Here is a 14,229-nt window from a genome sequence, read left to right as displayed (position 1 = left end):
CAAGGCAATCTACAGATTCAATGCAATCCCTACAAATTACCAACAGCATTTTTCACAGAACTAGAACAAAAAGTTTTAAAATTTGTATGGATAAACAAAAGACCCCAAATAGCCAAAGCAATCCTGAGAGAGATGGAGCTGGAGGAATCAGGCGCCCTGACTTCAGACTATACTACAAAGCTACAGTCATCAAAACAGTATAGCACTGGCACAAAAATAAAATATAGAACAATGGAACAGGATAGAAAACCCAGAAATAAACCCACACACCTATGGGCAATTAATCTATGACAAAGGAGGCAAAACTATACAACAGAGAAAAGACAGTCTCTTCAGTAAGTGGTGCTGGACAGCTACGTATAAAAGAATGAAATTAGAACACTCCCTAACACCATACACAAAAATAAGCTCAAAATGGATTAAAGACCTAAATGTAAGACCAGATACTATAAAACTCTTAGAGGAAAACATAGGCAGAATACTTTATGACATAAATCACAGCAATATCTTTTTGGATCCACCTCCTACAGTAATGAAAATAAAAACAAAAATAAACAAATGGGACCTAATGAAACTTAAAAGCTTTTGCACAGCAAAGGAAACCATAAACAACATGAAAAGACAACCCACAGAATGGGAGAAAATATCTGCAAATGAAGCTACCAACAAGGGATTAATCTCCATAACATACAAACAGCTCATGCAGCTTAATATCAAAAAAACAAACAACCCATTCAAAAAATAGGCAGAAGATCTAAATAGACATTTCTCCAAAGAAGACATACAGATGGCCAAGAAGCACATGAAAACATGCTCAACATTGCTCATTATTAGAGAAATGCAAATCAAAACCACAAGGAGGTACCACCTCACTCTGGTCAGAATGACCATCATCAAAAAGTCTACAAACAACAAATACTGGAGGGGGTGTGGGGAAAAGGGAACCCTCCCTACACTGTTGGTGGGAATGTAAATTGGTACAACCACTATGGAGAACAGTATGGAGATTCTTTAAAAAGCTAAAAGTAGGGACTTCCCTGGTGGCGCAGTGGTTGAGAATCTGCCTGCCAATGCAGGGAACATGGGCTCAAGCCCTGCTCCAGGAAGATCCCAAGTGCCGCGGAGCAACTGGGCCCATGTGCCACAACCACTGAGCCTGCGGTCTAGAGCCTGTGAGCCACAACTACTGAGCCCACATGCTGCAACTCGTGAAGCCCAAACACCTAGGGCCCGTGCTCCACAACAAGGGAAGCCACCGCAATGAGAAGCCCGTGAACTACAATAAAGAGTAGCCCCTGCTCGTGGCAACTACAGAAAAGCCCATGTGCATCAATGAAGACCCAACACAACCAAAAAAAAAACAAAACCCCTAGAAACAGAACTACCATATGACCCAGAAATCCAACTCCTGAGCACTGATCCAGAGAAAACCATAATTCAAAAAGATACATGCACTCTATAATATTCACTGCAGCACAATTTACAAGAACCAAGACATGGAAGCAACCGAAATGTCCATGGACAGAGGAATGGAGAAAGAAGATGTGGTACATATATACAGTGGAATATTATGTAGCCATAAAAAAGAATAAAATAATGCCATTTGCAGCAACATGGATGGACCTAGAGATTATCATACTAAGCGAAGTAAGTCAGAAAGAGAAAGACAAATATCATGTGGTATCACTTATATGTGAAATCTAAAAACAATGATACAAATGAACTTGTTTCCAAAACAGAAACAGACTCACAAACTTCGAAAACAAACTTATGGTTACCAAAGGGGAAACATGGAGGAGGGACGGATAAATTAGGAGCTTGGGATTAACATATACACACTACTATATATAAAACAGATAATCAATAAGGACCTACTGTATAGCACAGGGAACTCTACTTAATATTCTGTAATAACCTATATGAGAAAAATATCTTAAAAATAATGGATAGGGCTTCCCTGGTGGCGCAGTGGTTAAGAATCTGCCTGCCAATGCAGGGGACATGGGTTCGAGCCCTGGTCTGGGAAGATCCCACATGCCGCGGAGCAACTAAACCTATGAGGCACAACTACTGAGCCTGCGCGTCTAGAGCCTGTGCTCCGCAACAAGAGAAGCCACGACAATGAGAAGCCCACGCACCACGAAGAAGAATAGGCCCTGCTTGCCGCAACTAGAGAAAGCCCGCGCACAGAAACGAAAACCCAACACAGCCAAAAATAAATAAATTAATTAATTAAAAAAATAAAAAAGAATGGATGTTTATGTATAACTGAATCACTTTGCTGCACACCTGAAACTAACACAACATTGTAAATCAACTATAATCCAATATAAAGTAAAAATTAAATTTAAAAAATTGTTTTGGCTATTCTATGTTCTTTGCCTCTCAATATAAATTTTAGAACTAGTCTATTAATTTCCACAAAAAAATGGCTGCTGAGATTGTGGTTGTAATTTCATTGAACCTACACATCATTCTGGGAAGAAGTTACATTCTGATAATACTGAGTCTCCCAACTTATGAAACCAAAATATCTCACCACTGATATTAGGTCTCCTCTCATTTCTCTCATCAATTTTGTAGTTTTTAACATACAAATCTTACAGGTATTTTGTTATATTTTCCCTAAGTATTTAAATAGTTTGGATGCTTTTTTTTTTTTTTTTTTTTTGGCCACACCTTGCAGCTTGTTGGATCTTAGTTCCCCGACCAGGGACTGAACACAGGTCACTGCAGTGAAAGCTCCAAGTCCTAACCACTGGACCACTGGAATTCCCTGAATGCTATTTTAAAGAGCACCTTAAAAAGTCTTCAAGTTCAAATGTTTGCTGTTAGAAAAGTACAACAGTTTTCATATATTGACCTTGGATCTTGTGACCTTGCTAATTTTACCTACTATATCCAGGAGTTTTTTGGAGATTCTTTGGGATTTTCTACACAGACAATCATGGTATCTACAAATAAAGGCATTTTTACTTCTTCCTTTCCACTCTGTATGCCTCTTTTTCTTGCCTCATTGCACTAGCTAGGACCTTCAGGAAAATGACGAATAAGAGTGGTGAGAGCGAGCATCCTTGCTTTGTTCTGACTTTAGGGGGAAAGCATTCAAGTCTTTCACTATTAAGTATGATATTAGCTGTAGGTTTTTCATTCATGCCCTTTATCAGGTAGTGGAAGTTCACTTTTATTCCTAGTTTTCTGAGAGCTTTATCAGGAATGAATAATAAATGTTTCTTAAAATGCTTTTTCTGCATCTATTGAGATGATCATATGGTTTTTCTTCTTTAGTCTGTTGATATGGTGAATCGCATTGATTGATTTATGACTAGTGAACCAATCTTGCATCTTGTGATAAACTCCACTTGGTCACGATATATTTTCTACTCTTTTTATATACTGAATTTTGTTCAATTTTGTTTACTGTGAGAAAATAAACAACAGAAAACTTACCATCTTAACCACTTTTAAGTGTACAGTTCAGTGGTATTAAATATATTCAGTATGTGTTCAACCATCACCACTATCCATTTCCATAGCTCTTTTCTTCTTGGAAAACTGAAACCCTGTACCCATTAAACAATATTTCCCCATTCCCCCTGTCCCTAGCCCCTCAAAATCACCATTCTACTTTTTGCCTCTATGACTTTGACTATGTGAAGTATCTCATATAAGTGGAATCATATGGTATTTGTTGTTTTGTGACTGGCTTATTTCATTTAGCATAAGGCCCTCAAGTTTTATCCATACTGTAGCATTACCAGAATTTCCTTCCTTTTCAAGGCCGAATAATATTCCTTTGCATGCATATACCACATGTTGCTTATCCATTCATCTATCAATGGACACTTGGGGTGCATCCATCTTTTACCTATCATGAATAACGCTATGAACATGGGTGTACAAATATCTCTTCAAACCCCTCATTTTTTTAACTGAAATACAGTTGACATACAATAGTATGTTAGTTTCAGGTATACACATAGTGATTTGACAATCAAATACATTATGAAATGATCACCACAATAAGTCTAGTAACCATCTATCACCATACAAAATTATTACAGTATTATTTGCTATATAATGTGTATTACATCCCTGTGATGTAAAAGGGGAATTGCTAGATCATATGGTAACTCTATTTTTAATTTTTTTGAGGAACCACCATACTATTTTCCATAGCAGCTATATCATTTTACATTCTCATCAACACTGCACAAGGGTTCCAATTTCCCCACCTACTCCCCAATACTTATTATTTTCTGGTTCTTTTGATAGTAGCCATCCTAATGGGTGTGAGGTATACTGCTGGCCTCATAAAATTAGTTGGGAAGTGTTCTCTCCTTTTCTATTTCTGGAAGAGTTTGTGTAGAATTGGTATTATTTCTTCCTTAAATACCTGTACAATTGAACAGTGAAGCCACCAGATTTTTCCTGTGGGAAAGTTGTTCGGTTATTTACTACTTCTTAAGTAAGTTCTGGTAGTTAGTCCTTCAAGGAATTTGCCCATTTCATCTAAGTTATCAAATTTATTGACATAGAAAATTGTTGATAATATTCCCTACTATCATTTTAATGTCTGTAGGGTCTGTAGTGATGTTCTTTTTCATTCTTGATATTGATTTGATAAGTCTCGCTTTTCTCCTGATAAGTCTAGCTAGAGGTATATCAAATTTATCTTTAAATACCACTTTTTGGTTTTAGTGACTTTCTCTATTTTTGTTTGCAACTTTATTCATGCCCTTATCTTTATTATTTCCTATTTTCTGTTTGTTTTGGATTTAATTTGCTCTTCTGTTTTTTAGTTTCTTAAGGTGGAGGCTAAGATCATTGATTTCAGGCCTTTTTTGTTTCTAATATATGCCTTTTATGCTACACTTCCCTTTAAGCAATGCTTTAGCATGTGCTGCATTTTAACTGTCATTCCATTCAAAGTAGTTTTTAATTCCCCTTATGCCTTCCTCTTTGACTCAGGGTTATTTAAAAGTGTGTTGTGTAATTTCCAAATAGTTGGAAATTGCCCAGATATTGTTATTAATTTCTAGCTTAATTCTCCTGGGATCAGAGAACATACTTTATATGATTTCTTAAATTTCTTGAAATTTGTTTTATGGCCCAGAATATGATCTAACTTGGGGAATTTCCTACATACACTTGATGAGAATGTGTATTCTGCTACTGCTGGATGGAGTATTCTCTAACAATTACATCAAGTTGGCTAATAGGTCTGTTTAGGTCTCTACATCCCTACTCATTTTCTGTCTACTAGTTCTATGGATTACTGAAAAAGGAGAGTTGAACTTGCCAGCTAAAACTGTGAATTTGTCTATTTCACCTTTGGTTCTTTCAGTTGTGTTAGGTGCATTCACATTTGTGACTGTTAAGTGTTCTTGATGAACTGACCCCTTATTCATTATGTAATGCCCATCTTCTTCCTTGGCAGTATTTCTTGAAGTCTACTTTGGTGTTAATAGAGCCACCTCATCTTTCTTTTGATTAGTGTTTTGCATGGCATATGTTTTTCCCATTTTTTACTTCTAACTTATCTATGTCTCTATATTTAAGGTGAGTTTGTTGTAGATAGCATATAGAGTTGGTTCTTGATTTTTTTAAAATCCAATCTAACAATCCCTGCAGTACTTTTTTGAAAGGTAATTCTCTAAGTACTTGTTTTTTTAAAAATGCACCTGTGCTGGGGGGTCATGGAGCTGGTTTTTCATGCAGAATGAGAGTGGCCCAGGGCCAAGGTATGGCAGCCCTGCTCTGGGATGGCAACCTGGCCATGTGGGCCCCAGTCTCATCTCCAGGCACCTGCCTCCCACTGAGCTGCATGCCAGTTGCCCCAGTCTCCCAGCCTCCATCCCACCGGGCCCTCCCAGTGCTCATTTTTTCAAAGAAAATTAGGTGTCTTTCCACATTAAGGCACTTTTCAAGCCACTAGCTCTGATGCTTTGTGATGCAAATTTTTCCTTGTTCTAGAGGTTGCTTACAGACTTGTCATGTAAGTTAAACATAATTCCTTCCTTCAAAAAGAGCTTGAAGTATTCTTAGTATTTCTAATCTTCTCCCAATCATAATGAGAAGCAAATATTATCCCCCCAATAATTCCCAAATCACTGGCCTCGACTCAAACCTCCCAAGTCATTATCTTCAGCTTGATGTTTAGACTCAATCTGTCTAAAACTGAACTGTTATCTTTCCCCTCACAGTCTTCCTCTCAAATCTGTACCCCTGTTTTGTATCCCTCCTCTCAGTGAGTAGTATTACTATTCTCTCAATTGCCAAAACAGAAACCCAGGCATTACTCTCTTGTCTCCCTTCATCCAAGCTATCACAAAACTGCATTAGTTCTACTCCTATATGAGACCAAAATGGCAGAGTAGGAGGACACTGGACTTGCCTCCCCGCACAAACACATCAAGAATACATTTACATGCAGAGCAATTATCACTGAAAGCAAACTGGAGACAGGCATAAAGATTCTTATATGTGCAAGGCTATAAAGAAGGATCCACACAGAGTCAGGTAGGAAGGCAAGAGAAGCGATAAGGTCAGGACCTACACAAACATACAGTAAAGGCTGTGGGTCAGCCACTTAAATAAGCTAGTATGAAGATTAAAAGACAAAAACTGTACATCAACTACAACCACAATAAGCAGTTAAGGGATAAACATGAAGATGTAAATATGACACTAAAAACACAAAACGTGGGGGAGGGGAATTTTAAAAAGTATATCTTTTAGAATGTGTTTGAACTTAAATGACTATCAGTTTGAAACAAGCAGATATAGTTACAGGTCAACATATATGAACCCTATAGTAACTACAAATCAAAAACCTACAATAGATACCCAAGAACTAGAGAGAAGGAAACACAAGCATACAGCTAAAGAAAATCATCACACTACAAGGGTAAAAACTAAAAGGAGAAAAGAACAGAGAAGGACTACGAAAACAACCAGAAAATAAGTAACAAAATGGCAATAACTACATACCTATCAATAATCACTTTAAATGCCAATGGACTAAATGCTCTAATCAAAAGACACAGGGTGGCTAACTGGATGAAAAAACAAGACCCATTTATATGCTGCTCACAAGAGACTCACTTCAGACGTAAAGACACACACACACACACACACTCTCAAAGTGAGGGGATGGAAAAAGAAATTTCATGCAAATGGAAGCAACAAGAAAGCTGGGGTAGCAATACTCATATCAGACAAAGTAGACTTTAAAACAAAATCTGTAACAAACACTCATATCAGACAAAGTAGAGTTTAAAACAAAATCTGTAACAAAAGACAAAGAAGGGCATTATATAATGATAGGAGATCAATACAAGAAGAGCATACAACATTCATTAAAATATATGCACCTAATATAGGAGCACCTAAATATGTAAAGCAAGTATTAACAGACATAAAGGGAGAAACTGACAATAATACAATAATAATAGGGGACTTTAACACCCCACTTACGTCAATGGACAGATCGTCCAGACAGAAAATCAATAAGGAAACAGTGGTCTTGTATGACACATTAGACCAGCTGTACTTAATAGATATCTACAGGATATTCTATCCCAAAACAGCAAAGTACACATTCTTTTCAATTGCACATGGAATGTTCTCCAGGACAGATCATATGCTAGGCCACAGAACAAGTCCCCCAAAATTTAATCAAAATAAAAACACTAATTCAAAAAGATACATGTACCCCAATGTTCACAGCGTTATTTAGAATAGCCAAGATACGGAAGCAACCAAAGTGTCCATGAAGAGATGAACGGACAAAGAAGATGTGGCATATATATAAATACACATACATATACACAGTGGAATATTACTCAGCTATAAAAAAAGAATGAAAATTTGCCATTTATAACAACATGCATGGACCTGGAGGGTATTACGTTTAGTGAAGTAAGTCAACAGAGAAAGACAAACATTGTATGCTATCACTTATACGTGGAATCTAAAAAAATAAAACAACTGAATGAATTAAAAATGAAAAAAACAGAAACAGATTTACATATATAGAGAACAAACTACTGGTTACCAGTAAGGAGAGGGAAGGGAGGAGGGGCAAAATAGGGGCAGGGGATTAAGAGGTTCAAACTACAACACGTAAAATAAATTAGCTACAAGGATATATTGTACAGTACAGGGAATACAGTCAATATTTTATAATAACTTTAAATGGAGTATAAGTTATAAAAATATTGAAGTGCTATGTTGTACACCTGAAACTAATATAATATTGTAAATCAACTATACTTCAATATTTTTTTAAAAAGATGCAAGTTCTGCAGTATGCAACTTGAGTTTTTACCAATTATGTTCTAGGACGATAAACCATTCTTTGAAGAAAAAAATTCTACTCATACATATTTTTTTCAGTAATCTTCCCTTTTCCATCCTCATTTTATCTTCAGTGTCACTACCCTTTTCCGGGCAACCATCATTTCTTACCTGGACTTCTGCAATGGTCTCCTAATAGTTGTTCCTCCTACTCACAGTCTCGAAGCTCCCAGCATTCTTCTACCCTACTTTCCAAAACCTTTACTCACAGATTCAAAGTCCCTTAACTCCTTCTTCCTTATTTATCCTCACCTCTCACCCTTTCCTTTTTCACCAAAGCCACTGCCCCCAACAAACCCCTACATCTGTAATGATTAACAGTGTACTTTCCAGGTCCTAGAACAATGGATGCACTCTTCTGCATCACGTCTTTTCACATACTGTTCCTTTACTGAGACTGTCCATCTCCTCCTGCCTTCACCTGATTTTTACTTATCCTTCAGACATCAATTAAGGTACCCTCTTCCTGGGGATCTTTCCATGACACCGTAAGCTGGGTTATGTGCTCTTCATCTCTTTAGCACTTAACAATCTGAAGTTATTTAGCTCTCTGTTACCCCTCTAAATTGTAACTCCCATGAGAGCTGAGGCTGCTTTACATCTTGTTCACCACTCTATTCCTGTTACTATTAAATTCAGAAATCCTTATTTTGTTAATAGAAACGGGTAAAAATTAGAACAGAAGAGTCAATCGCAGTGAAAGAACTGTAATTCTGCTAGACTGACTGCACTGACAATGGGCTCAATCAAAGATATTCATTGCCCACCATGTCTTTTTTTATTGTGTGAGCATTACAGGACTTGGACTCAGAAGACCTTGGGCAATTTCCTTTCACCTTCTCTGAATTTTTTTTTCCTTTTCTGAAATTTTTTCTTCATTTCTTCAATGGCTTAAGCAATACCTATATGAAAGTGATATAGGAGAACTGATGAGAGGAGATAAAGTGAAAGCCTTTTGTAAAACAAACAATGGTACATATACATACATATCATTATATACATATACGTATCACTGACTAATCCATGTTGCCCAAAGTCTAATGGCTTATTTTTAATGCATCAGTGCTTTTCACTATTAATTTCCAATATCTTAATAAAGCACAGGATAAACACAAATTTACCTTTCCTGTTCTGAAGTCTAAAACCCTTGTTTTAAAACCTTTGTCGTCCAATATCAATTTTATGAGCAGATCCTTAAGTATTATACTTGCTATGTATTAAATTAAAATTCTTGATCCATTTACTAAAGTAAGAAATGATTGGTTTTGGCTAAGGGCCACACTAATGTTGTAAGAGTTCGTTGTTTCATTTGAAACAAAGAAAAAACAACAAAAATTTTAAAGGAGACTACTATTTCTCAATGAAACATTATATTCAGGATTTCTACCACAATTAAAAGGCTTCACTTTTCAGAAAGATTCTTTTCTCTTAAAAAAATAGAGGAAACAAAGTCATAAATTTCCTGAGGTGAAAACATATAATAAACAGTGTCTTATTCCCCAGTGTCCAAAATGGTGAAATAAAATGGATATATATGATAAGCATAAATATAAATGGAAATGGTACATTTTCAATGAATGTTTATTATGATTGTTGCAGTTATTCAGCATATTATACTCTCTGTTAAATAATGTATGTTGAACTGAAATAGTGAGACCAAGGACAACGAGCTCTTTTAAGCCAAATTCAAGAACCTGTTAACACTAGCACATAAGCTCTACAACTGTTTAAAATACTGAAACGCGAAGATGAAAATAAATGAAAAAGTCAAACCCCGAAATCTCTCATATGCTTTCAATACTATATTTTAAAAGTATCAGTTATAGATAATATCAACCAAATACTTTTCCAGCAAGCAGCTATTGTGTGGGCTGAATACTGACTTTTGCAAACACCTGTCAGTCATTTAAGGGGGTCAGGATCTATCAGTTATTTGTACATATCTTAGATGCTAGGCATCATAAACCATGTATAGTCATCATAAACCATGTAGAGTCACGGTAGACTCATAAAGAGCTAGTCACATTCTTGCAAAGCATGTTTTATGATAAACACACCACAAACAGAAACTATCACTAGTACTGAGGGGCAAAATCCAGCTGGGTTTCTTTATCCCTAACCCCAGTTTCAGCTGCAGGTTTTTTCCAGTAAGAACAGTCGTTTGATTTACTCAACGCTGTAGAAGTCAGGGTGTGGTCACCCTTCTCCAAATAATAGTACAAATGGATTTTCCCTGAACTCTTGCAGCAACAGAATCTTTAAGTGGTTACTGGTAGGAAAAGGTGAGATTAAGGTCAAAATGTCTGAAAAATAAAAATTAACAAAAGCTTTCAAGGACCACCCTAGAGACAATGGAAGCTGGGGTATTACTGAGACCACGAAGGTAATACAGCACAGAACACGAATATTTTTTAAGCTTTCAACACGGAGCCCCAGTAACAGCTGAACATACGGTTTTGCCAGCTCTCCTGCTGAGTACTGACAATTTTATCCCAAATTAATCCAGTATACTAATAACCATGCCAAATACAGATCAATCACATTTCCCTCGTCATCATCATCATAAGAGGGCTAAATAGGGACGTCCCTGGTGGTCCAGCGGTTAAGAATCCCTCTTCCAAAGCAGGGGACATAGGTTCAATCCCTGGTCAGGGAACTAAGATCCCACATGCCGAGGGGCAATAGAGCGGGGCAACAGAGCCCGCACACGCCAACTAGAGAGCCTGCGCGCCACAACTAGGGAGAAGCTAGCGCACCCCAACGAAGAGCCTGTTCACTGCAACGAAAGCCAAAAATTATTTAAAAAAAATAAAAAGCACAGAACTAAATGTAACATCAAATTCATAACAATCAATGAAACGTTTCTTTAGCGTTTCTAAAACACTACCAACTAGAGAGGTCGGGAAAATTAGACCAAGGAAGCCTTTTCTAAGTCAGGGATAAATAGGAGTGTACTTAATAAATTATCAAGTGTATCCCCTCTCCCTGGCTAGCTGACAGAGTAGAAACGGACCGCTATCCGCAGGTATGCACCCCGGCTCGCGTGGTCTGTGGTTGCATCCCCCAGACAGCCTGGCTACTCTAAAATAAACTCTACGTCGACGCCACTTGCTCCGCCTGACACCTGGAACTAGCATTATGAGCCCACCATGTACCAGGGACAAAGCTCCACACTCCCTTCTCGTTACCTTCGAAGCACATTCTGTGCGCCGACAAGGAAACTGAGGCCCAAGCTCACACAGGGGCCCTGACACTAAACCACCGTGTAACTCATCTTGTTGAAATGAGGGCAAGGGCGTGACTCAGATGCTCTAAATACTCACTAGGCTGGTAGTATTTGTCACGTTAACTCTTTTCTTCGGGGCCACTCGCAAGCCGCAAGCCCTCTAGAAGGGTGGGGAAACTGAGGCCAGGCTGTGACACGCCAGAGGTCACAGAGCCGGTGGCGGGCTGACAGAGGCCTCGAAGGCTGAGCTCTGCGAATCTCAACGTCCGTTTGTTAACACTGCCCAGATCTTCTGCTTGGCTTACTCGGCCCTGAAATCTCGCAGGTTTTCAGGGGAAGGGACCTGGGCCGAGGCGCTCCCTCCCGGATTGTTTTCCCGTCAGCAGCCTCCGTCGACACGGGAAAGCGGCAGCCCGCCCGCCGGCCCCACCCGCCACCAGCTGCAGGGCACCGCGCCACACACAGGTTGCCTGTTCCCAGGCACTACCTCCTCCGGCTTCACCCCTTTGCCGCCTCCGACCTCGCCCTAGCCCTGCTGTGCGCCTGCGCGCCCGGGCCCTAGAGCCCGTGGGCCGGCTGCTCACGTGGGCCGGCTGCTCACGTGGACCTGCACCTGGCCCCGCCGCCTACAATGGCAAGGCGGGGCCTCGCGCTCACCACGCCCCCTCGCTGCCCAGCCCCCTCGAGCGAGCGCAGCAGCCTTGGCCGATTCACGCCCCTCTCGCCCAGCCGGCCGCGCCTACTTGGCCGCGTGCTGTGTGCGCGTGCGCCAGGTCGGGATTTGGAGGGGGTCGGAAGACCTTTGCGCGGCCAAGGCTGCGAGCTCTACTGGAAGGCGGGGGACCGGGTGGGGGGTCCGGGGAGGCCTGGATCGGGGAGGGGGCGTTTCCTCGGAAAGGGAAGGAAGTGGGTGTCACGGGCTGCACACCCTGCCCTTTTGGGGTTGTCAGAGGAACGTCAGAACAGACTACTCCAGATTTCCTCATTTCATGTCTAAATGCAAATCTCTGGAACCCTCACGAACTCCTGCATGTCATGAACCTCAACAGTTCCTTCAGAGCAGCACACCCTTTAGTAATGATCCTCTCTAGAGCATTCTGTGGGCAGAGTCTCTTCCAGTAGGAGTAGCAGGCTCAGAGTGATGCTCTCTTCCGAGGGCACCCACCCGGCCATCGGCCAGGTCACGCATACAACTCTAATGACACTTAGACTTCTTCCATTAACGTAACCCAGTCACAGGTGTTCTTGTGCAGCTTTCTTGTGTATGGTCATACAAAGAAAAATATAAGGCTAGAGGTAGACTGCGATGTTAGATTCAAAACCTGAAATATGTGCCTTATGTCAGTTTTGTATATTCTTATGCCACGAGTCCCTCGATTAAGACACATGTCCCTTGAGAGCTAGCTTTTTGTTGTTTTTAACACGACTTAGAAGCTGTCGTGGCCTAAGTTGGGGCATTCCTGATACAGGACTTAGGTGAACATCTGTCCCCCATTTGTCATATTTGTCCCGTGGACAGTTTTTTTAGGTTGAGAACCTGGGTGCACATATAATGGGAAATAGCTTCAGATCTGCTCCTCTATCCCCAAATTTCATTTCCTGGTTTCTAGAGAATAGGAGAAGGATTAAGGAACAATGAGAATTGAACCAATAACAAAAAGCATTACTGCTTTGAGGTCTTAAAGTTCTGGTTCATTTTTGCCACCTCTCCCCCAAAGATTTTAGAAAAGTGACTGTTCATGGATTGATTTTGATCACATGTTTCTTCACAACATTTGAAAGAATATCTTTCCTGCATTTGGATTTGTAGGGGCCTAAACTGAAATTCTGACAGAATGGAAGCACTGGAAATAGGCTGTGAGGGGAGACGGTGTGGGATATTAAGGGAGCAAGGCTAAGAAGATCCTAGTTGGTGGAGATAACAGAGAGAGCTTAGAGAAAGAATGAAGACCATAAACATGGAGTGGGCAGCAGATCTAGCAGATTATTCTGATAGTAATGATAAGCTGCATTCTTGAGCATGAGGATTTGTATATTGCTTACAGGAACCAAAAAACAAGACTATTTTCTCATTTGAGGAGTCCTAAGAGTTCTGGCAATAAAGTCGAAAGACGTAGGGAGGGGTGAGAGTTTAGTGCCAGAATGATCATCTGGGATCCAGTAGATCTCAGTGCACACTGCTTTAGTGTCCCCACCCTGCCCCCAACTTGAAAAATCACGGACTAGAGTAAAGGAGTATGGGGTAGGATACACAGGGCTCTGCCTGTATCTGGATGCTGTTGTGGAAATTCCTGGAGCAGGTATAGCCAGTAAGGGCTCACCTGCTACGTCTAACTTAGGCCTGCAAATTGGAAGGCACCTGGTAACTTACTAAATGATGAGCTCCTTAAGGTAAAGACCCTGTGTACCCACTGTAGATCTTTTCCATCCCGAACCTCCCAAATAATGATCAAAGATCTAGTTTGGGGGGTCCTTGTGGCAACCTGTAGTTCTCCTGAAATCAAGTGTTTGAGACTGCTTGCTGAAGGAATTGTATATTTCACAAGTATAAAGCCCATGGTTGAAGATTTTTAAAAACACAAAAAAACCTGGTTCAGTTCACTTTGGGGGTGAGGGGGTAGGTCTCATCTTGCAACAGGTGC

At 39.9% G+C, this 14,229-nt stretch overlaps 1 protein-coding gene across 4 annotated transcripts in view; it reads right to left on the bottom strand.

Annotated features, from left to right (window-relative positions):
- LOC309813445 (uncharacterized protein) overlaps positions 1–14,229 on the bottom strand; it is a 172,174-nt gene that overhangs the window by 39,232 nt on the left and 118,713 nt on the right. For 2 of the 4 annotated variants that reach the window (XR_014295499.1, XR_014295500.1), the window contains exon 1: positions 11,685–12,052. The exons of the other annotated variants lie outside the window; for them this stretch is intronic. The gene's annotated coding sequence lies outside the window, so the exon portion shown is untranslated. Of the gene's footprint in view, positions 1–11,684; positions 12,053–14,229 lie in introns of those variants that run through there. 4 annotated transcript variants of the gene reach the window in all.

Source organism: Mesoplodon mirus (assembly GCF_964341445.2).
Source record: "Mesoplodon mirus genome assembly, chromosome: 12".
Lineage (NCBI taxonomy): Eukaryota > Metazoa > Chordata > Mammalia > Artiodactyla > Ziphiidae > Mesoplodon > Mesoplodon mirus.
The sequence above is the reverse complement of the archived record's forward strand: the minus strand, read 5'-3'. Positions and strand labels throughout refer to the sequence as shown.